We start from the raw sequence: 21578 nt of genomic DNA on the forward strand, positions 1-21578 counted from the left end.
AGGGTGGCCTCCCTTCCTTTCTGCGCCGGCCTCGGTCGCGGGGCTATACGCGCCCTGTCCTCTCTTTGTATCCTGCTCCTCTTTCACTCTTGCTTCTGCTTTTTCGCTCTCCCTTATTCCCGGAGCGTTCGCGCTCATTTTTCGGCCGCTTCTGGGATATCGTTGGAATCGTGTCGGCTGTGATCGTTGAAGGAAAGCCAAACGTAGCTAATCTAAACAGCTTTCTGTGTTTTATATCAGTTTTGTGCCTACTTGTATTTGAAGTTCTGTATTTGAACTATTTGACGCCTTCAGTAATCAACGTTGTTTGAAGTTTGACGTGTATATTTAACTGGTTTATAAAGAAGGTGATGGGATACTTAATCCTTTGACAGTTTATCCAGTGCGAGGCACGAGTAGAAGAAGGGAAAAGGAAGAAAGGTAGGGGAAATGTGTCTAAAACGACCCCCTTAAGGCGTGATTCGTATAAAAAATACAAATGCACATTATTTAAATAAAGGTAAAGTAGTTTTTGTAAGTTAGTTTATCTACCTTGCTATTGGCTCAGATCACATTTAGGTACCTGATCAATTACATTTTTTATTCGCATTTTTGTAAAGGCATAGTAAAAGATCATTTTGTACACCTATGAGTATAAAATGATCCCTACGAGGGATCCTTAAGTAAGTAACCCCTAGGAACATTTTGTATTTACTGATAATGAATAAGAAGAACATTGAAAAGCATTGTTATATTTAACTAAAAGCAGAAATTGAACTGAGTCACAAAATATGCGACCATAATAAATGAAAATAATTTTTTAAAATATCAAATCTTAAATAATTTTTGGTACTTAATCAATGAGTTGAAATACTTAAAATGAACTAACAAACATAAGAAAATGAGAGCTTCCTAGGATCATTTTACCCTACTAAAGAGGGATCATATGGCCCCAAATATCCAACACACATTCAGTGGTTGAATATAACGTCAAATTATTACATTCGCTAACGAAACATGCATTAAACTATTGTTGAATTGTCATTAAATCCGCGAAAAAAAACAGCTGTTACACTAAGGCTTACATAGGGAAGATCCCGAACCCGACAATTAAAAAAATTCAGAAGAAGGCAGTAATTTTGATTTTTTCTTGTTTATAACACACACAGCGCTGATATTTACATGGCACTTCGTGTGACACTTGACGACGTACGAGCTGAACTTTAGAACATCGGTATTACGAAATAGCCCTAAGGGATCGTTTTAGACACATTTCCCCTACATAAAAAAAATGCTTTTTTACACTTTTTATCATAAACGAAAATATTTTACAACACAAAAAGAATATACACTTTTAACCCGGAATGTGAAATTTTATTAGACTGTCAAAGGGTTAAGAACAAGTGACCATTTTGGAGGAGATAGCCCACGAAGGCAGTTATACAATTATTTCATTATAAAGTTCAAAATTAAAAGCACCTTTCTCCGAGTAACCGACAAACCCTCAACACTGGAGAATCCCACGTCCACGAACACCAGCGCAACGTTATTTGTCAGTTTTGATAGCGGCGGCTACCAAAGACGGTACCTTCAGCTTTTTCCCCTATCCCGCGAATGCCGAGTGACGTCCAACCGGTTCTACCCGCGAAAAATCCCGATTCCTAGCATAATTATTACTACCTCCACAAGATCGTGCCAGCAGAAGAGAGGATCGTATAGAAAGAGGGAGAAAGAGGGTGAACAGAAGCTCCAGCGGTGCGTAATGAAAGTGACGTCCTGGCAGTCCAATTCAGTTAGCGCCGTTAAAACGGCCCATTAATAATAAAACCTGTCCTCTGTCGCTATAGCTGCGTGGTATTTTCTTTCTCCATCCCCACGGGAGCACCTTTCCACGGTTGATTTCATGAATGGCTAACTGCGTTAAAAAGAGATCGGCGGAATTATTCGCTGTGTTATGTGCCTGAGGAACGCGAGAATTCCCACACGACGGTGCATGGTCACTGATATCTGGCGATACCTCGTAGCTTTTCGCATCAACGATCCAACGGCCGTCTTTATCGACGCCGAAACTACAAAATCGTGAGCTCGTAAACGATTTATCGAGATTTTATTGGTGTCTGCTGGTTAAATAACTTATCTGATGCGCGTGCGTCTGGTGCTGTGCTCGATGAAAGCGCTGCTGGAATTTATGGCCACTCAGAAGGGTTTTACGGCGGTGTTCGATTAGCTCGTAAGCACACCTGATGCCGGTACACTTTTACAGATTAAAAGAATCTGGATTGTACTTTGGATACAGTGTACAGAATCGTGGTATACGACCGAGCGAATATGTATAGTTACGCGAGGGTTTGTATTCCTGGGATTTCGAGTATTATCGCACGGTTTCGTGCGTCATCATCATTTCCTTGGGGGATTGCATTCGCCCTGTTGTCGTGGCTTCAATGACATTCGGAAACGGGCACCGTTTCGACCACCGAGTATGTGTGCGCGCCTTATTATCGCTGTCCTTTCATTATGGCAGGCACAGTGAACTCGTTGCTGGCGAATACTTTAGGTCTTAATGACTGTCATTTGGCTTTGGGAAGGGGACGCCATCAATCGTCGTATGAAAAGATGAACAGTAGAGCAGTTTATTTAATAAGACGTATCTTGTTTTAAAAATTGAGCTTCACATGCTTCTGCACGGGTGTGTTCGAAGTTCAAAGTCTCTGTTACAGGGCATAGAAAAACAAATAAATGCTATTCGATTTAATTTAATTTAATTCAATTTAATTTAATTTAATTTAATTTAATTTAATTTAATGAGGGTAAAGGTAGGGGAGACCGGGGCTAAAAGTTCCGGGGGTAAGTTGTTCCGACGGCTCTATCTTCAAAATAAAAAGAGCATTGTACTTTAAATTATTTTTTCCGTGTGAGTTAATTACACCACTCTGTCGCCCACTTTAATAGCGTCCACGACAGCGAAAAAAGAAAAAAAAAAGAAAATGAAATATTTCATTAAAAGGCAACTCTTATATCTTACAAGGGAAGATCCCGAACCCGAAAATTAAAAAAAAATCTGAAACTTTGTGAATATGTAGGGGATTTCCTCCTGATTACAACGCAATTTTTGTTTGCTGCCCAAATTCCCTCGAACGGAGTGAAATTAACCCTTGAAAATTCGGCTATTTTCCGATTTTGTGTTATAACTCGCGAACTGTAAGTGATAGAAAAAAAGTTTCAAGACAAAAGTTACTTCTTTTAATTAGATCTAGCATTTGGTGAAAAAATTATTTTACAGTTCACGAGTTATAACACAAAATCGGTAAATAATCGGATTTTCAGCGGTTAATTACACTCCCTTAGAGTGAATTTGGGCAGCAAACACAAATTGCGTTGTAATCAGGAGGAAATTCTCTACATACTCACAAAGTTTCAGATTTTTTCGTATTTCCGGGTTCGGGATGTTCTCTTGTTAGCAACAACTTACCCCAATGCGATAACTTGCCCCATATAAGGGTAAGAAGTTCCGTTTCGATCAGCCACAAATAAATTACTTTCTATGGAAAACCTATTACAATATATTAAATACATGCTTAAAATCAGAAAATATAATAAATTTAACAAGAAATTAGTCAATAGTGAAGAGAATAACTACATTATTTTCCAGTCATTTTTTATGTTTTATCGAAATCGGAACTTTTAGCCCCGGTGTCCCTTATCAGTAGTTGACAAATTTTCAAAAAAAACGTGAAAAATAAGGTTTTTAAAAGTGGCGAACTGTGGGTATTAGGAGCCGCGGCGCGCTATTGAAGAGAGATAGTTGCAGTTCTAAAAACCTTATTTTTCACGTTTTTTTTAAAAGTTGTCAACTACTGATACATGGTCAACTACTGGTACCTTTACCCTAATTTAAGTTAAATTTTAATTTAATTTAACACTAAGAGTGAAGACGCAATGAAAGCATTCCCTGAATCATCGGCTTTGCGATTTATCGGTTCCTGAAGCCCCAAATGAGAAGTTTGTTACAATGCTGACGCGCAGTATCTCAGGCTTAAGAATCCATAGGGGACACAACGAAATTGCCGTGCACCTGCGGGAACGTTGACGTTTATTGGCCGAGCAAAATGTATCTGGCGTTTCGCTACGAAAACATGGGGCCCGTTACCACGCTCAAATCCCTCTGACGCCGCGTGTACTTTATAGGTATAATTACGAGCCTTAAAACTCAACCTGCGCGTATCGTGACAGCAAAATTGCGCGGGACGATGATACGATAAGGATCTTCGGATCCATAAATCGTCCGGAAGATAAGGGTCGATCTTTCCGTGGCATTTTTCCTCCGCGCTCACCTGCCACACCGAAAAGTCCCTTCCCGTTGCCAAAGCCACTGGACTCGCTTAGGGTTCCTTCTTCAGAGATTCAAAGAGATTATGCAGATTGTTGGGGATCCGTTCGTAATGTTTCTTGATCAAAGGAGGCGCTGACGTATCTGAAGATGAACGGATAAAGCTCACTTGCTCTTTGCTGCACGCTGTTCCGCGTATTGAAACAGATTTCTGTATCTCTCAACGGATAACTTCAACCGCGATTTGCATTACTGGACGGGTGAAAATTCGTATGAAACGATACAGTAGAGTTTACGAAATTGATTTCTACCGAATGTCTATTCTGGGGTAATAAACGAGCAGCCTTGACATTTAAATAGTAATGTAATATTTCGACTTTCACGGCTCCCTTATTAATCATGATTATCAGCTTAAGCTGTGTTCCCTAGAATTACAGTTACCCTGGGGATATTATATCCAGAAGCCTTACCTAGAGATCGGACCGATACCGATACTATTAATGATATTCAATCAATTCGATACTAAAGTACTCAATCGATACGTATTGAAATTTTTGGTACTTGGTATCAATTTTGAATACTGATACTACTTGAATCCATATCAATTCCAAAAGTGCTTACACCGAATCAATTACCCGTTTGATACCTCAAGGAATTATCGATACTCGTTTGATACCTTACGAAAGTATCGATACACGTTTGATACCTGATGAAAGTACCGATATACATGTCATATTTCTACAAATGTTTGGCATTCGTTTGATATTTTACGAATGCATCGATACCTGTAGATATTAAACTTTTGAAATTATGGATATTCATTTGATACTTCACCGAAATATATTGATAAAAGAAATGAAATTTTATCAATTAAGCAGGTGACGTCAAGATGATTACGGTAAGAAGAAATTGTATTGATTCCCCAGTTAATCGTATCATGCTTAACGCATCTCTCTTTTTTACTTAAAAACTTACGACTAGATTTCTTGTCTCGATATATTCATTTATTAAATTTGTTGCTCCAGCTACAAAGTGATAAGCTCTCTGTTTCTTGTATTGCAACCGCGACCGTATCAACGGCGCAAAGGTTATTACTTGTATTAATGCTTTGTATTTACTTGTGCCGTCGACACGCGATGCCGTGTATATCAAATGGGTATCGATACTTTCGGATCGAACGGGTATCGATCCCTTCATAGAGGTATTAAATAGGTATCGATACATTCGTGAGGTATCAAACGGATATCGATACTTTCATAGAAGTATCAAACGGGTATCAATATTTCTGCTATCTACGTCTTATAGATACAATTCGATACCGCATCATAATTTCCGGGCTGATATCGATAGTATCGATTTGGTATCGGTCCGATCACTAGCCTTACCTACTACCAAAAGGCATAGCACCACTTATCTAGAGAAACAATAGAAGAAGTTTCACTGATTATTATTCACAAATTATTATTATTATTATTATTATTATTATTATTATTATTATTATTATTATTATTATTATTATTATGAATAATCGTCTTTATTACTCTTATGGGCAAGGAGAACACATGATTTACAAGGGAAGACTAATGTCATTCCACAATATGTACATACCTTTAACCTCTTCGCATCAGAATTTCCTACTACAAATTCTAAAATACCTGAAACGACACCTCTATCTACCAAGCCCCAAAGGAACAGAACAACAGAAAACTGAAGACAGATGTACCTCGCAGTGATCCACTAGCTGGACGTCCATAGACACTAAGCAATAACAAGCACAATCCACTCCGACGAATCCGTGGCGACCAGCTCTACAGGTGTTTACCTGGGCGAGTTATGCGGTGCGCAGGTGGAAAGTTTATCCCTCCGACGTAATGACTCTATCTCGCCGGTTTCACTCGGGGCACGAAGGGAACCGACGGTGTTACGGTAATAGTCCGTGACTATATGGTTGACCGCGACTATCGTGCGCCCAGAAGGGACCAACGGGGCCCGTGGAGCTGTTCTGCCACGGCAGTTTTACACGGGGAACGCGCAGTGGCCTGATCCTGGCGGACGGGTCACTTTCTCGTTTACGCTGCGGCTTACGGTGCCACGTGCCCCGTTTGACACGGCCAGCGTAATACCGATTTGTTAGAGCTGCGGCTGCCGCGTGGTTTGACCTGTCTCGCGGATTGACTCGTTTAGAATTGCTGAAGGCAGGAGCGTTCTGTTGTAGAAATTATATGCGGGCGAGACAGATGGGGTAAGAAGGGGATTCTTTCGTAGGTGTGTGGAAATTTGAAGGATGTCGGTAGCTGTTCCTCGAGACAAGATATAATTAAGTAATTGGATTATTAGAGTGGGAGAGATGGTTGCTGTCTTTGTTATTTGTAAATTCTTTCTCAGCTGCTTTAATATTCGAACCGTTGATTTATTGATAGATTAAAATACGAGTCGAATTGCTAGCAGGTATTTGAAATCTGAATAAAACCAATTGCAGTAGGTACATATTGGTAAAGCAGACACACATTAATATAATAACCCCTTAACATTAACGTAAGATCAGGATTCCGGGCACTGGGTCGTTTATGCCGATGGCTGTTTTTATTACTATTTTTGACTTTCAAAGAAGCTGAAAAAATAATGGGATACTTATTCAAGTCTCTACTTTAATCTAGAACCGTGCTTTGCGTCAAATGTTTAAAGGATTAATTAGGAAAAATAAAGATTCGGAAGGAAGTTTAAGAAAATAGGCGATTTGCCCGAACATAAATGACCCAGTGTGTCCACGGCGGGTTAATTTGGTAATCGCAGAGAAATTGTCCGAGATAATTCCCACTATAATTCAAGAAAACTCCGTTCCGCAGTTTGACACAGGAGAGGCAATAATCGGGAAAAGAACTCCTATTGTAGAAGCGTGTGAATGCAAAGGAGATTTCGAAATGGCGTGCCAGCTAAAGGGCACGCTAACGCGTGAATAACAGTTTCGAGTATCCAATTAACTCGACGTACGGAAGAATAAATAGTGTGCATGCAGAAGCGTGGCTACACAGAGCGTCTACTCACCCCGTGTCGGAGCAATTAGCGGCCGTGATGGTTTAATTGGCCTCGGTCCTCGTTTTCGTCGCGTGACGAGCCCTTCAGATGGGGAGATTCCTTGGGAGCGGACAGCTCGCGAGAGTAAAAAGGGCACCGCGGGCGTTTCAGCCTCTCCACTCGGCCGCACACTGAAACAATACAACGACGCCATTAAACACCGAGTGCGGACGTTACCCGAGGAGAACCGACGGCAAGAAATTCTATTCTCAGCTTCGATCACTGGCTCGAGATACGAACTCTATGCAGAGATACTGGGAATCATTACCACTTGAAGAAACTTGAAACAGTTTTTGCGCCCTCGAGCTATTTCTTCCAGGAACGAGAAATGCCTTTGTCCGGCAAAGAAACGAATTCGCATGGGAGACCTGCGACAAGCATGTCCCAAAAAATGCAAGCCTAGCGCACGCTGCGCGGCCACTTTCCGTCGATTGACAGTCCGCTCGATATCGTGAATACGCAGTATTCCTTGTCCTAATCAACTGAGTCGTTGCACGATGTCGAGTAAAAACTGCTGTCAGAAACGGGACATTCTTTCGAGCTTTAAATGGTTTGGACGGTATTGGGCGAAAGGAGTAAGACACCCGAAACGGTCGGATGCCCGAGAAACACGGAGCAGTTTTTTGCGGTGCTGAAAGCATTTCTTCCAGGAAGGAGGAATGTTTCTGTCCCCGCAAAAATGAATTCGTCCGTTTCGGCGAAACAAACCGCGGCCAGGATAAAGACACGTTCCTCGCGCGTTTCCACTTCTCGTCGCCGAGCAGTTTCTCTCGCCCACGATCGCCGATCTTATCTCCCGCCGTATCTCCAGCCATTCGCGCCTCCGCGAATCACTAGCTGCTTTTAATCGCGGCATCCCGTTCAACACCGTCCGCGAGATTGCGATGTATCGTCACGCTTCGATTCCATCCCTCTAGAGCTTGCTAGAGCAGTGAGTTTCCCTTCGTCCTTTTAATCTCAACAAATCGAAGCTGTAATACAATTGCGGATAATCAAGATTGTATGATATTCTGGGGCGGCGGACTTGGGTGTAGGCTTAGGGCGGCAAATTTTGGGGAGCGACAAATTTTAGGGAGCGATAACTTTAGGGAGCATCAAATTTTGGGGAGCGGAACATTTGGGGGAGCCGAATATTAGAGGAAGCGGAAAATTTGGGGGAGTGGACAATTTTGGGGACTGTCAAATTTTGGAGAGCTGCAAATTTTGAGGTGTGACAAATTTTGGAGAGCGGCAAATTTTGGAGAGCGGCAAATTTTGGGGAGCGACAAATTTTGGGGAGCGACAAATTTTAGGGAGCGATAACTTTTGGGAGCATCAAATTTTGGGGAGCGGAACATTTAGGGGAGCCGAATATTAGAGGATGCGGAAAATTTGGGGGAGTGGACAATTTTGGGGACTGTCAAATTTTGAAGAGTTGCAAATTTTGAGGTGTGACAAATTTTGGAGAGCGGCAAATTTTGGGGAGCGACAAATTTTAGGGAGCGATAATTTTTGGGAGCAGCAAATTTTGGGGAGCGGAACATTTAGGGGAGCCGAATATTAGAGGATGCGGAAAATTTGGGGGAGTGGACAATTTTGGGGACTGTCAAATTTTGGAGAGCTCCAAATTTTGGGGATCGGAAAATTTTAGAGCTCCAAATTTTGGGGATCGGAAAATTTTAGAGAGCGACAAATTTTGGGGATCGGAAAATTTTAGAGAGCGACAAATTTTGGGGATCGGAAAATTTTAGAGAGCGACAAATTTTGGGGATCGGAAAATTTTAGAGAGCGACAAATTTTGAGGATCGGAAAATTTTACAGAGCGACAAATTTTTGTGAGCAACAAATTTTGAACAGAAGAAGTTAGGAAAGGTTTTAACACAGAGGCTTGAGAGATCTTTAAAAACAATTCTTTTTTTTTCCTGTAGCAAATTAGCAATAACTCATATGTGAGTTGCCATATTCAATTAACTTTAAAATCGTCTCGACTCTTTTAAATTAAAATATTTGATGACATTTGGCGGAAAGGGCGGCAGACACTTGTCAGCTTAGGGGCGCCAAATCTTCAAATCCAAACTTGACGATATTCAGTAGAAATTATGGAAGATGTCTCTCATATTCATGTTTTGAAATACCCAGGATTATTCTCAATATCTGTAACTCAGCAGATACCAACAGACGAATCTCATAATAGATCAGGATGAGTGTCCATCATTTTTCTAAATAATCTCTAGTCAAATCAATGTCGATTTTGGAAGGTGACTGTTGTACAAGCTTCCTTAGGTTCCCGAGTGTTTCTTTAACCCTTAACTGGTATACTGTTTTTGGCAAACGTGGCTGGTATACTGGGGTCGTGGCAGACCCCAAATAAACCTAGAAAGTTAAACTATTATTATAAAATTAATTAGAAAAACAGTTTACAAGCTTAGGCAACCAAAAATTTTGCAGCGAACTTTGCGTGCCTGGGGTCATGAGCGACCCCAAGATACCAGTAAAGGGTTAAATTTAGTGAATAAACTCCATTACCGCGAATGCTACGAGAGATCTCTGAATTTCCACCGACACAAGCTCCGTCAGATGTTCAATTTAGTATCGCCGACTGTCGTTCCCGATGAATCGGTGAACCGGAAAGCCGGTGGCAAGCACAACGATTCCAGACGCGAGAAAGAAACTAGAAAGGAACGTCGAAGTGGAGCAACGATCCGGTATCTCCGCCTCCTATTCGCCTCGACGAAACGGAAGGGAAAAGGAGGGGTAAGATACCAGTGGAATAATGTCTCTATTCTCGCTCGGCCGCCACATTCTCGAGCTCGTTCTACCCGATAATTACACGTTACCGAAGCTCACTGGGCGCCCCTCAATTAGGCCGAGGAATCACCTGCTTCCATGCCAACCGACGAAAAACTCTTCCTAGTCGGCGACCGTGAACCAGCCCCGCACACCTCTAGGCAATGATCCTCTCCACGATCTCGTCATCGTTTCTTCAAATCGTTCATAGATTTTCTTTCTTCCATACTCTAAATTGGCTCACAAGCGAACATATGTTTAAATAATACATAAAAAACAAACGGAATTTTTGGAATCTATTTACACAGCTGTATTCCTTATTACAATGTACACAATTTTGCCATTTACACCGTTCTTCTAGCTCTAGTAGTTTCCAAGATATTCGAGCGAACATGTTTCTCACCCTCAACTTCCAGAGCTGCTTTCACCCCTTCAACAATTCCGTCAGCCGATAGAACAAAATAAGTGCCGAATATTTTTGTAACATCTACTTCCCACCAATCGCATCAAAATTGGTGATTGTCACTTCGACATGTTCCTTTGTTAGAACAGAAAAGAGGATTTCTTTGAACTGCGCTTGATTCTGTCTCACCGATTCTACTTGTGCCCCGAGTTGCATTCGGACTAAAGATCGATCGACTCCATATTTATTTTGTATTTAAATAGGATATTCAAATTTCTCGGTAAGAAATGGTCCGCACACACTCCGAAATACACACGACTCGGCAGACAGCTCCATTAATGTTCCACCATGTCCTTGCTGAATTGTATAGCAACCTGCAAGGAGTCTCCTTTCAACAAGCGAAAGCAAAAACTCCAGAAAGTGGTGATTAACTGCCCGGTGACATGAATATTCAAGATGGAGCAATTTGCCCAGTTCAGTGGCAAGGGTTCGTGCAACAATGTCTCCGAAGTCAACACGAACTATCCACAATTTTCATCATTATCGTCCTTGCGGTAACCACATCCTCGTCTGCCGCGGTTCCACGATGATATCGTCACTAGGACGTCTGCGCCGGTTCGTTTAAAATTCTCTTTTGTGGCGTATCGTCCGCGGCTCCGACCTTACTGCGGCGGCCCTGCGCTCGGATAATGGCCGAGTTTTTGTTGAAGGGCGTTGCGTGTGCGGCCGCACGACAGGAACCATATCTCAATTATGGGATTAATATACGAGCCATAAAAGCGATACCGCTGTGTCTCTTCGCCCGCTGCGGTCTCCTCCCGTGAGCCGGCTGGTATTATTTCTTGGTTCCCGCGCCGCGAGTGTGCAATCCAATTTATATGATAGGCTCGCGCTCGCCGAGGGTCGTTTCTGGCTAGAGCCCCGGCTTTCGCTATGAAATACACGCGCGAAAGGAGGGTGAAACGAAACGGCACAGTAGGGAGATAAATAATTGAGCAATGGGTTCCTAAACTTTTAAATCACCACTTGTGATTTAATTAGCTTCACGAGAATGGATGTCCACAGTTTTTTAATACATAATATGGATTCTGTAACCTCTTGGCCACCTTAGAATTCTTTAGAATCGACACTAGCGCGACTTTCCACCGGCAGAACGGTCTATTCCTAATTTTACTACGTTCGGCACTTACAGTGGCTCGCATTAATATTCGGACACTTTTTAAAATCGCATAACTTTTTTAGAATTCGTCCAAACAACTTGAGTTTTTTTGAGAAGCTAGAAGAATTAGTTTGCTAGCTGACGCGTTTCGTCGTTTTGCAAAAAAATGTATTTGGTTGGAATAGCGAAGAGAATAGTAAAGGTCGATTTTTAAACTTTTTTTTGTGAGCTTGTAATGAAAATTAAAAAAAAAACGTTTGTAGATTGCAGTAAGTTGTATAGGGTAAATGTCCCAATTACTGCCAGTGTCCCTATTACTGCCACTTCATTTATTTTACTTAATAAACACGCAATGTATAATGAATAGTTTAAAAAATAATTTATCATAAAATTGGGACTGTTCTTCTTATTATTATAGTACATTCTTTATATTTCTATTCGTTATACATTACGGTTTTTTTAAGCGAAATAAATAAAGTGGCAGTAATAGGGACATCTACCCTACGTGCCTAAAATTTCATCAAAATCGGTTAACGTTGCTCCGAGCTACAAACGTTTAAAGATCGCAGAATAAGGTCGAGGATCGCGAAAATTCCCGAAATCAGCGATTCTCGACCTTATTCTGCGATCTTTAAACGTTTGTAGCTCGGAGCAACGTTAACCGATTTGGATGAAATTTTAGGCACGCATACAACTTACTGCAATCTACAAACGTTTTTTTTTTAATTTTCATTACAAGCTCGCAAAAAAAAGTTTAAAAATCGACCTTTACTATTCTCTTCGCTATTCCAACCAAATACATTTTTTTTCAAAACGACGAAACGCGTCAGTTAGCAAACTAATCCATCTAGCTTCTCAAAAAAACTCAAGTTGTTTGGACCAATTCTAAAAAAGTTATGCGATTTTAAAAAGTGTGCGAATATTAATGCGAGTCACTGTGCATACACGATTAAGCAAAGTAGCCGCAGAAACAAACTCGTTAAAAATATAAACTGAAATGTCCCCGCAGGTTCCTAGAAGGCTGGCAATGCCCGCGGAGGGTGCCCCGTTCGAGAGTATCGTGCATTACGTGTTGAAGAACATGAGGATCACGTACACTCGAGCTGGCTTCTTGGTCATGGAGGTGCTGAAGGCTGGCATCGCCCTAGGAAGGATCAAACGAACTCCTCGCGGCACTTACATCTTGCTCGCCGAGAAATCTGGCCCCATCTCCCAAAAAATCAAACACCCGCGATTCAGCGACGACAGTAGCGACGAGATCTCGTCGGACAATGGCTCCTGACCACTCACGCGGATCATCCTTACGTTCCACCGTTCTGTTTCCTTGCGAAAATCGTGCCAGACATTCCATCGTTACACGAATAAAACGCCGATAGCTGAGTGCGAATTAATCGCACATGGCTTATCATTATCCTCGTCCCTGTAATTGAATAATTGTTCCAGCCGCTCGTTCCGTGCGTATGTCCTGCCATTAAAATACTAATTGCGTTAGCCGCTCGCCATGTTCATTTTTCCCGTCCTTCGCGTTTAATGACTCGACGATCTTCCTGCGCTAGCGGTGCTCGCAGTTAAAGCCAAGAGGGAGCTCGATCCGTTTCGACAGCGGAGAAGGGAAGCGTGTTCTTCAGGGTCGTTGGGAGTTCTTGCGGGCAATCTCGAGGGATATTTCGTGGGCAGATTTCCCGTGGGGTTCCGAGGGAGCACGCATGCGCTGGCTCCTGATAATTGGTTCATTTTAACTGCAAGCTTAACGGTTATGAATTTATGCCTCGCTGCGTAAGATATAATTGGCTGTCCAATTAATATCCCGATAAAAAACCCTTGGTCTCCGCGAGACTCTGCCTCCTTCTCCTTTCCTCCTCTGCCACTGCCGCCCTCCTTCCCTTTTGTTGGCTGTCTTCAGGGGCTGCTGCGCACAGCTCGCCGCGTGCTCCGTCAGCGGGGGTCCTGAACTACCGAAAACTCTTTCACGAGCAGCAAGACGATCGCGACCAGCGTCGCCCACCGACCGGATAATTGATTTAGCTTTATTCAGTCGCTGGCTACAAGAGAGCACGCCCTCGGATTCGATGAAACGCGGGCGCAGTGTTCAATTACGCTGATTGCGAGACCCAGCGTTGGACCACTCCAACCCAATCTCTCATCGAATCTTTCGTCCTTCAAACCACCATAAAATCTACCAGTTCTTCCAATCACAAGAACAATCCTCGAAGCATCTCCACCTAAAAAGCTCTTCACCTGATCGAACTTACATAACTGTCTACCCAATGAGAAGCCACTTGACTCTTACTTCGCCGTTTCCCTACGTGCACAGTAATATCGAAAGCAAGATGGTAAATCAGGATGGTAATTCCTAGTGCCTCACCCCGTATATTTCAAGAGGGGGAGGGGGAGGCCGGTTGTCGGTACTTTGCAACAATGTGGAGAACGTCCGCGGTCCACGCCACGCTCTTTGATTTGTGTCCCTTTGTTGAGTAAGCGTTTTTCCATGCATCGTGGCCTCTCACCGGAACGATGTAACTCGTTCCTTCCACGGTACGTATGTTAAGGAGCTTTTAAGACGTCTCTTAAGAGTTTATCCCGCTGCGCTACCGGTACCAGTTTCCGTTCTCCGTGGCGCCCTACACATAGGCGAGCCACGCTATTCCCTACAGGACGAACCCGCCTTACCCCCGCCCGGTCCTCCCCCTAGCCAGGGGGCTTTGCTTCTCATCCTCTGTTCGTTCTCCCGCTTTTGCTCTCCGTCTGCCTCGCTCCCCGATCTACGTTCTCTTCTTTTTCGAGGTGCTGCAGGTGTCGTGCATTGTCCGCCGTCGCGGCCTCTAAATCTCCGTCCCTGACGTCGCGCGGCATAGCTGCGCCGTGGCGAGTACTCCCAAGATACATACGACTGTCGGGGACGTTACACGTTCCCGCGGACTCGTCTTATTGCGAGAACGGCCGGACTGATAAGCATCTTTTCGGGAATTTCGGGCCCTTTCATAAGTCTCATCGCCGCTTCCTGCGCCGAGCGCTTCCAGGCTGCCCTGGCCCGTTTAGACAATTGGGGAGGCGCGTTCTTTTGTTGGGGAGTCGACGCGTGGTGGGCGTCAGGGTATGGATTTGTGTAAAGGTAGGCTCTCGTCTCGGTCCATTTTATCCTTCCTATGCTTTTCCTATGCATTCTGACGATTTTAGAATATTTTGAGTAAGAACGACGAGGCGTAGCGAGAGTCTAGCTTCAGACATTAAGTTTTCATGGAAATTCTGCTGTTGAGACATTAAGTTTTCATGGAAATTCTGCTGTGTGGAGATCGTGCGAGGATCAAGAGGCTGGTTATTTATAGAGAACTTGAGAGTTTATTGATCATAGTGAATCGTGGTTCTAACACCTACGATATGAACCTCACATGTAGCTAAAATGTAAGTGTACAAGTGCAAGGCGATATGTAAAACTTCCTGCAGCTCATCCCTTAAGTCCTTATCCACATACGATTTCTTTAAGGAGGTTCGATACCGGAGAAAAAATAATGAGAAATCTTTGAAAAGTGTTTTAATCTAATGTTCAAAGTGTAGTCCGCATTGTGTCAAAATTTCAAATCGATTAACCGCACGGTTTTTGAAAAAATTGAAATCAAAGTTGCGCTCTTATACACAGGCTGTTATGAGAGCAGCGATAAAATTTCTATAAAACGTCACACAGAGTCCTTAAAAATAGTGAGAAAGTCCTAAAAAATGTTGCCATGAAAAGCTTAATATTCCTATGAAATTCTAAAAAAAGAAAATCGGACATGAACCGTACGGTTTATTAGATAATTGAATAAATAGACAGCGATGTGCTCGTATTTTTGGAACTGCCTGGAGGAACTGCTTGAAACGTGGCAACGCTGTACGCCGGGTAGTCATCTATACAATGTATACTTGTACTAAGGATACAGTAAAAACTGGTAAAAACACTATCAAGCTGTAAACATGTATTTAGTAATTTGTTGCGAAGCAGTACGAACGCGCAAAAGGACGCCACAAGTGTGAGATGGAAAGAGAAAAAAAGATGGACGCAAAGCGACGTTGCCGCGTGTCGCTCGCATATTTTACGTTACTTTTAATGAAAATATTGTGTTCCTAGCTGCATTAAACATACTTTCTGCTTAATTGAATTCCAAAACAAACAGTGTAGTAATAATTTTTTAGGAATAGACACGTAAATAACATTTTTGTCTACATAATTTTTATTTTTTATCTAAGATTGGTGTCACTGCAGAGCTCCCATGTATAGTTCATTCCCAATCACGGTGATTTTTCACAGTGATCCGTGACTTTCGCGATCGCTTCTGATTGGTGCAGGCAGAACAGTGACTCACGATTTTCGTGATCTGATTGGTGGAAAGCATAACTGCTCTTTGCACGCGCCACATAACCTCAATTTCTAATTTCTCTTGAAACATTCTCAAGTCCTCACTGTGCTTATAGAATTTCAGCTGTATATATTGAACCAATGTAATCGTTCGTGATCCATTTAAATTAACGAATATCTCTTCAGTTTAGTTAAAAGTGTAATGTATACGTGAAGACTTTAGCCAATCAAATCAGTGCGTGCACGCATTGACTATTTATGAATGTAAATACTAGGTATATATTCGCTGAATTAGCACGCTTTGTCTGCAACACAAACTATACTTAAGTATTTTATAAAAAATAATTCACTCAAGATCAAGAATTACGATGACAGTAAACAATTCGCTCGAGTTAAAAAAATCACGATCACTGTGATAAATCACTGTTAGTGATTTTGCACTCCATCCCTACCCATGTATAAGCATAGGCTTACCCTCATCGAACCTCCTTAACCCTCAGCCGTCCCTCGTGTCAATTTCACACAGTTTTCCCGTAATAAGTAATACTGTTCTGTTATTTCTGATTCTCGTAAACAAGCAGTATGTCCCGCACATCCCTTTCTTTATGTGAAAGTTGCGAAAAATCGAAGACGCGAATGTTAACTCATCAATTTGAAAAATTAAAAAATAACTGTTTACCTTGTCATTTCATCCACCTTTTACCACTGTGTCAATTTGATACCGAGGGACAGATTCAGTTAGTGAAATGAGGAACGGGCGAGGGAACTAAATCCCAGAGTACACCTGTCCCCTTCCCGAGTAACAATTCCAAAGCAATTTGTACCCACCGCCAATTTAAATTCTCACTACTCCTTCACTCCAACCACACACACACACACACACAGCTCCAAATCCAGGAAAAGGACACATGCCACGAAGGGTGTAAAGGAACAATTAGTAGACACAGCAGTTACAAGACCGCGAGAATTCAAAAGGACCAATTACTAGCCGAGGAAGATTTATCCCAGTCATTACACAGCGTGAAAACTATTCCAGCTCCATTGAGCGCGATGCACTCACTCCGCTAACGCACACCGCCAACACGTATTTATGCCTGCTCGCGTACACAGCCGGAGCGTTAACGTCGAAACGAAATGTGTGCTTAACAACCTCCGGAACAGACGCAGTACACCTTGCGCGCCGTGGAAGGGCGTCCTGGGCGCCGAGGGATCGAGCGAGTTCCTGTTGCGGGCCGTCGCGTCGCCTATTGCGCCGAGGGAAAATGTTCGCGAATCCTATACGGTGGTGTCCTCGCAGCCAGACGCAAGACTTATGCGTCTGCGTGCGCGGAGCCTCGCCGTGTTTCGCCACGAGAGGAGGAAAGCGTAAGGGGGCGGACGCCGGGACAGGGTGTATCGGCGCGGTACAAATTTATGCCGATGCCACGTTAATGTCCGCCGAGGCTTATGCATTTCCCTTGGGCTGGACGAGCGGCCACGGCGCAGCTGCGCGTGTACCCGTTTGAAAACCCCGCGAAACGGATCGAGTTTCAGCTGAGGGGAACTCGAGAATTGGAATAACTCTGAGGATTCATCGATTCCGAGTGGCTTGGCCGAGGGAACTGAATACGGAAGTGGAGGGATCGGGGGTGGTTTCAGTAATCGGAATCAAAGTTGGGAAACTTTGTGAGTGACGGTCACTAAATATTGCGTGCAGAGGGTGGCTAAATTATTATACTAAAAAAATTCTCCTCAAAATCTCTGAAAGTCGTGGCTGTAATTAAAGTAACAATGCACGAATGTTATTGTTTTTTTTTCATATATTGATTAGCTAGAACGTCTGGCAATATTGTGAGTAATTTTTCAACATATAAATCTTATTTGTTTTTAAAAGGACGGGGATAAAATTATTACAAATATGACGGAAATAATAGAGAATATCGTCAGAGTATGGATGAATACTCCAAAACTGCAGGAAATAGCCACAGCATGCATTGAAAGCATGTCGATCCAAGGCGTCATAAAAGCTAAAGACGGAGTCACCAAATATTGAGTAATTGTATTTTTCGTAGAATGTAAGGTAAGTGTGGGTATTACTGCGGATGCCCCGATTACTACGGATATTCTAACACAGATCATATTTAATGTTGGAAAGTACATAATTCTGGAAAATTTTTGGTAAAATTATTTCAAACTCTATTACAGATAATTATTAATAAATATGTGCAGCAAAGTTACTATTAATTCTTTTATCGTAGTTTGAAATTCGTCAAGGCGAAACTTCGGTCGATTCCCGATATGGCGGTCATGAACAGCTACTTGAAAAACATTTATATTTTTGTTATTAACAGTAATACATGTAATGCAGCATTATTACTCGACAGAGTAAGAGTTATTTTTTCAGAACAACAGTAAATCAGTCATCTACATTCTAGTTTCAACTTTTATTTCTCACCGCAGTATTAGGTGCAGTACTTTACACCATGTGCATGTATTACTGCGGACCGACGACTGCGTAACCAGACCTTTTCTCTGACCGTACGTCAATCTAACATCCAAAGTGAGCCGCGGTGCTTGAATTACAATTGCAACTGTATAAAGATGCCAAGAAAAGATAAAAGTGGAAAAGAAAGTATAAAAAAGAATAACAGAAAAGTCAATAGGCTTTCTTATACTAGTATTTCGCCTAACACGGGTCCGTAGTAATACACGCGCAGTAATTGGTATTTCAATTAACAAAAAATAATCAACCGAGGTTACAAAAGGTGTGGGATATGACTTGCTGATGCGAGAGCTTGCTTCGATCTGACCTGTGGAGCGAACATTTTCGTTAAAGAAACGGCTAAGCCAACCCAAGTGGTTGCTTCCAAAGAAGGTGGTGTGAAAATTAGACAAGTTATTCCCTGGACCCAAAACTAGAATTAATCAGTGGTGGGAAGCTGCGTTCATTTGAGGCAAAGTCGTTCTCACCCTCGAACCGGGTCTGTCAAAACTCAGCCTCGCGACAGCACTCGACCGACCCAAACATTTTGGGACTACGCTCGGGCCACGGCATCTGGCTTACATCAGCCTGGAGCCGTCACAAATTGGCCACAATAAACTACCCTGAATTTATAGACGTGTCCAGAGGGTGACAAGGAAAAATACTGAATTTGGCCTCTCAACACTAAAACACGAACGGTGATCGTTAAATATTGAAGTATAGAACATAGACTCCCAGAGAAAACCGAAGCCACATATCTCTGTCTCGGAGCGCGGAGATAAAGTCCGCAAACAGCTACATGGGATACCCGAAATATGTAGCACAATTTCGAGCGCGACGTGCACAATATTCCGCCGCGACGTGCTCAAAAACCACTCGCCCTCGGTGCCGCGGCCGTATCTCCATATATTTCCATGCGGGTTGGCTCGCGCGGGCCCGATTCCACGGGCTTTAAAATATTCCAGGCAATAAGAAGGCAGCACGGGTCGCGCAAAGGCTACTTGCAACATGCATAATTTGCACCCCGGTGCGCCATATACGTAAGTAGGTTGCTGGCCGGCAACGGCGGGCAGGAGGACGGCACTGGGAGCGGATCGCGCGGCGTGCAACAGAGATGTAGATAAATAAAGTGTGAAGCCCGTAAGGAGGCTGCGCGGCCGCTAAAAGCCTCCCTTGTCTCTCGCCCGATTCCGCTGCGTTCTGTCCCGTTCTTTTCCGTTCTGTTGGGCGATTCAGGTGTGCCGCGTGTACGGTCGACGGCAAGAAGCAAGCCACAGGCTTCTGCCGCGGCGTCTAGACCCTAATTGGATCAGGGCGCGCGGACCAGCTGCCTCCGCCGCGCGGCGTGTGTTTCATTCAAATCGATTCTCGGTAAAAATCCAACCGATCGGCCCCGATCGTATATTACGGCGGGGCCGCGCGTGACCTTGATCGACGGAAATTACCAGACTCACGATTTGTCTTCCCGACACGATAAACGGGCCCGACGATCCGTCGGGACTGCCCAATACCGTCCCGAGGGCTATCCGTCGATCATACCGCTCGAACGGTACTTGATGAACGCGGGCGAGAGAGGGAGGCAGAGAGGGTTCACGGACAATCGGCGGCGATTTTGCAACCTCATCCAAATAGAGTGTAGATTTCTATGTATCGAGATAATCGATCTTAATGGAGGAGACGCTCGACGCTAATGAACGCGCCGGAGAGAAACGGAGCCCCGATACGCGTGTCGAAAGCTTCACGCTGCCCGTCAGAGGGAAATCATCGTGGAGAGGATCGGGTAGAAGCCAGCATGGGCGGAATCTACGGTCAGGAGCACCTACGTGGATGATGCTTGCTGGACGTGATTTGTGTTTGCCTCGCTGTCCGATGCCAAATGGTAACATTTTTTATGGGATACTTCAGCATCCTCAGAAGTGATTGAAAGGGTTTCACCGCATCTACCTGCTTCTTCAGACACTGTACCAACAGGCCTCCACTTGTTTCTTTACCCGCAATATTCTCTTAAGGGGAGGTTCCGGGCTAAAAGTCGATTTTTTTTGTATTTTATTTTTCGAATGCTCAACATTTTAGGAATACGTGTTTAGAAGGATTTTTTGAAATTCGTAACATTCCTGAAGTTATAGGCATTTGAGTAGCGGCAAATGCATGGGTAATAACCGGCCACTCGGCGCCCACGTAAAATTTTAAACGCGTTTTTCTCGAAACTGTGTTCTCAAAACGGTGGGACCTGTATTTGTAAAAGTTATTATCCGATTCGACTGCAACTTTTTTTATTTTGAAGAATATATTTTTGACTAGGGGGGGATACCAGAAGAAAATACAAAAAATTGAAAATTTATAATTTTCAAAGGCGTTGAAAGGATGAAAACTATAGGGAAAAGTGATTTCAAAATTCAAGTGTCGTTATTTTCTAAAAAAATGTCATTTTTGTATTTTTTTCTGGTTTGTCCCCTAGCCAGAAGCATATTCTTCAAAATAAAAAAAGTTTCAGCCGAATCGGATAATATCGTTTGGAAATACAGGTCCCACAAATTTGGATCAATTTTTTGACAACTTGACTTTAACGACTCCACAGTGCCGTCTGCAATGCTTAATTATAAACCAAAAAATATATTTCTATAACTTAAGATATCCTTAATACAATGCAAAAAGTCCCACTAAATTATATACAATAGTTTTCCTTTAATTAATTCCTAAAGATCACCTATTTTTTGGGGCTCTAGACCGAAAGGTCCCCTTAATTTCACAATATTCAAGATGCCAAAGAAATACAAGGGGCCCTGGCACCCCCAAAGAGGGGACTTTGTAAAAAGAAAAGAAACCTGGATTTTATTCCGAAAAATAAATTTTCATAGTCACCTAAAGAATTTGATTAAACCTGCGTTAAAAATATTTTTATCCCTTCAACTCGGCTCTCGCCAAGATTAAATTCTCCACTGCTATACAGAGAAGGTATTCTTCAACGGAGAAACTGCAAAGCCTCCAGGAAGACGAAGAGAAGTTTCATCCAACGATAGGTCGTAACAATTTGCACTGATAGGTACACCAAGCATTTAAACTGTTAGAACTTCT

At 42.8% G+C, this 21578-nt stretch overlaps 1 protein-coding gene across 2 annotated transcripts in view; it reads right to left on the bottom strand.

The window, feature by feature from the left end:
• Window positions 1-21578, bottom strand: part of LOC143374323 (uncharacterized) — a 339083-nt gene that overhangs the window by 138185 nt on the left and 179320 nt on the right. For both annotated transcript variants that reach the window (XM_076822391.1, XM_076822383.1), the window contains one exon: window positions 7352-7512. The gene's annotated coding sequence lies outside the window, so the exon portion shown is untranslated. The remainder of the gene's footprint in view (window positions 1-7351; window positions 7513-21578) is intronic.

Source organism: Andrena cerasifolii, chromosome 1, assembly GCF_050908995.1.
Source record: "Andrena cerasifolii isolate SP2316 chromosome 1, iyAndCera1_principal, whole genome shotgun sequence".
Lineage (NCBI taxonomy): Eukaryota > Metazoa > Arthropoda > Insecta > Hymenoptera > Andrenidae > Andrena > Andrena cerasifolii.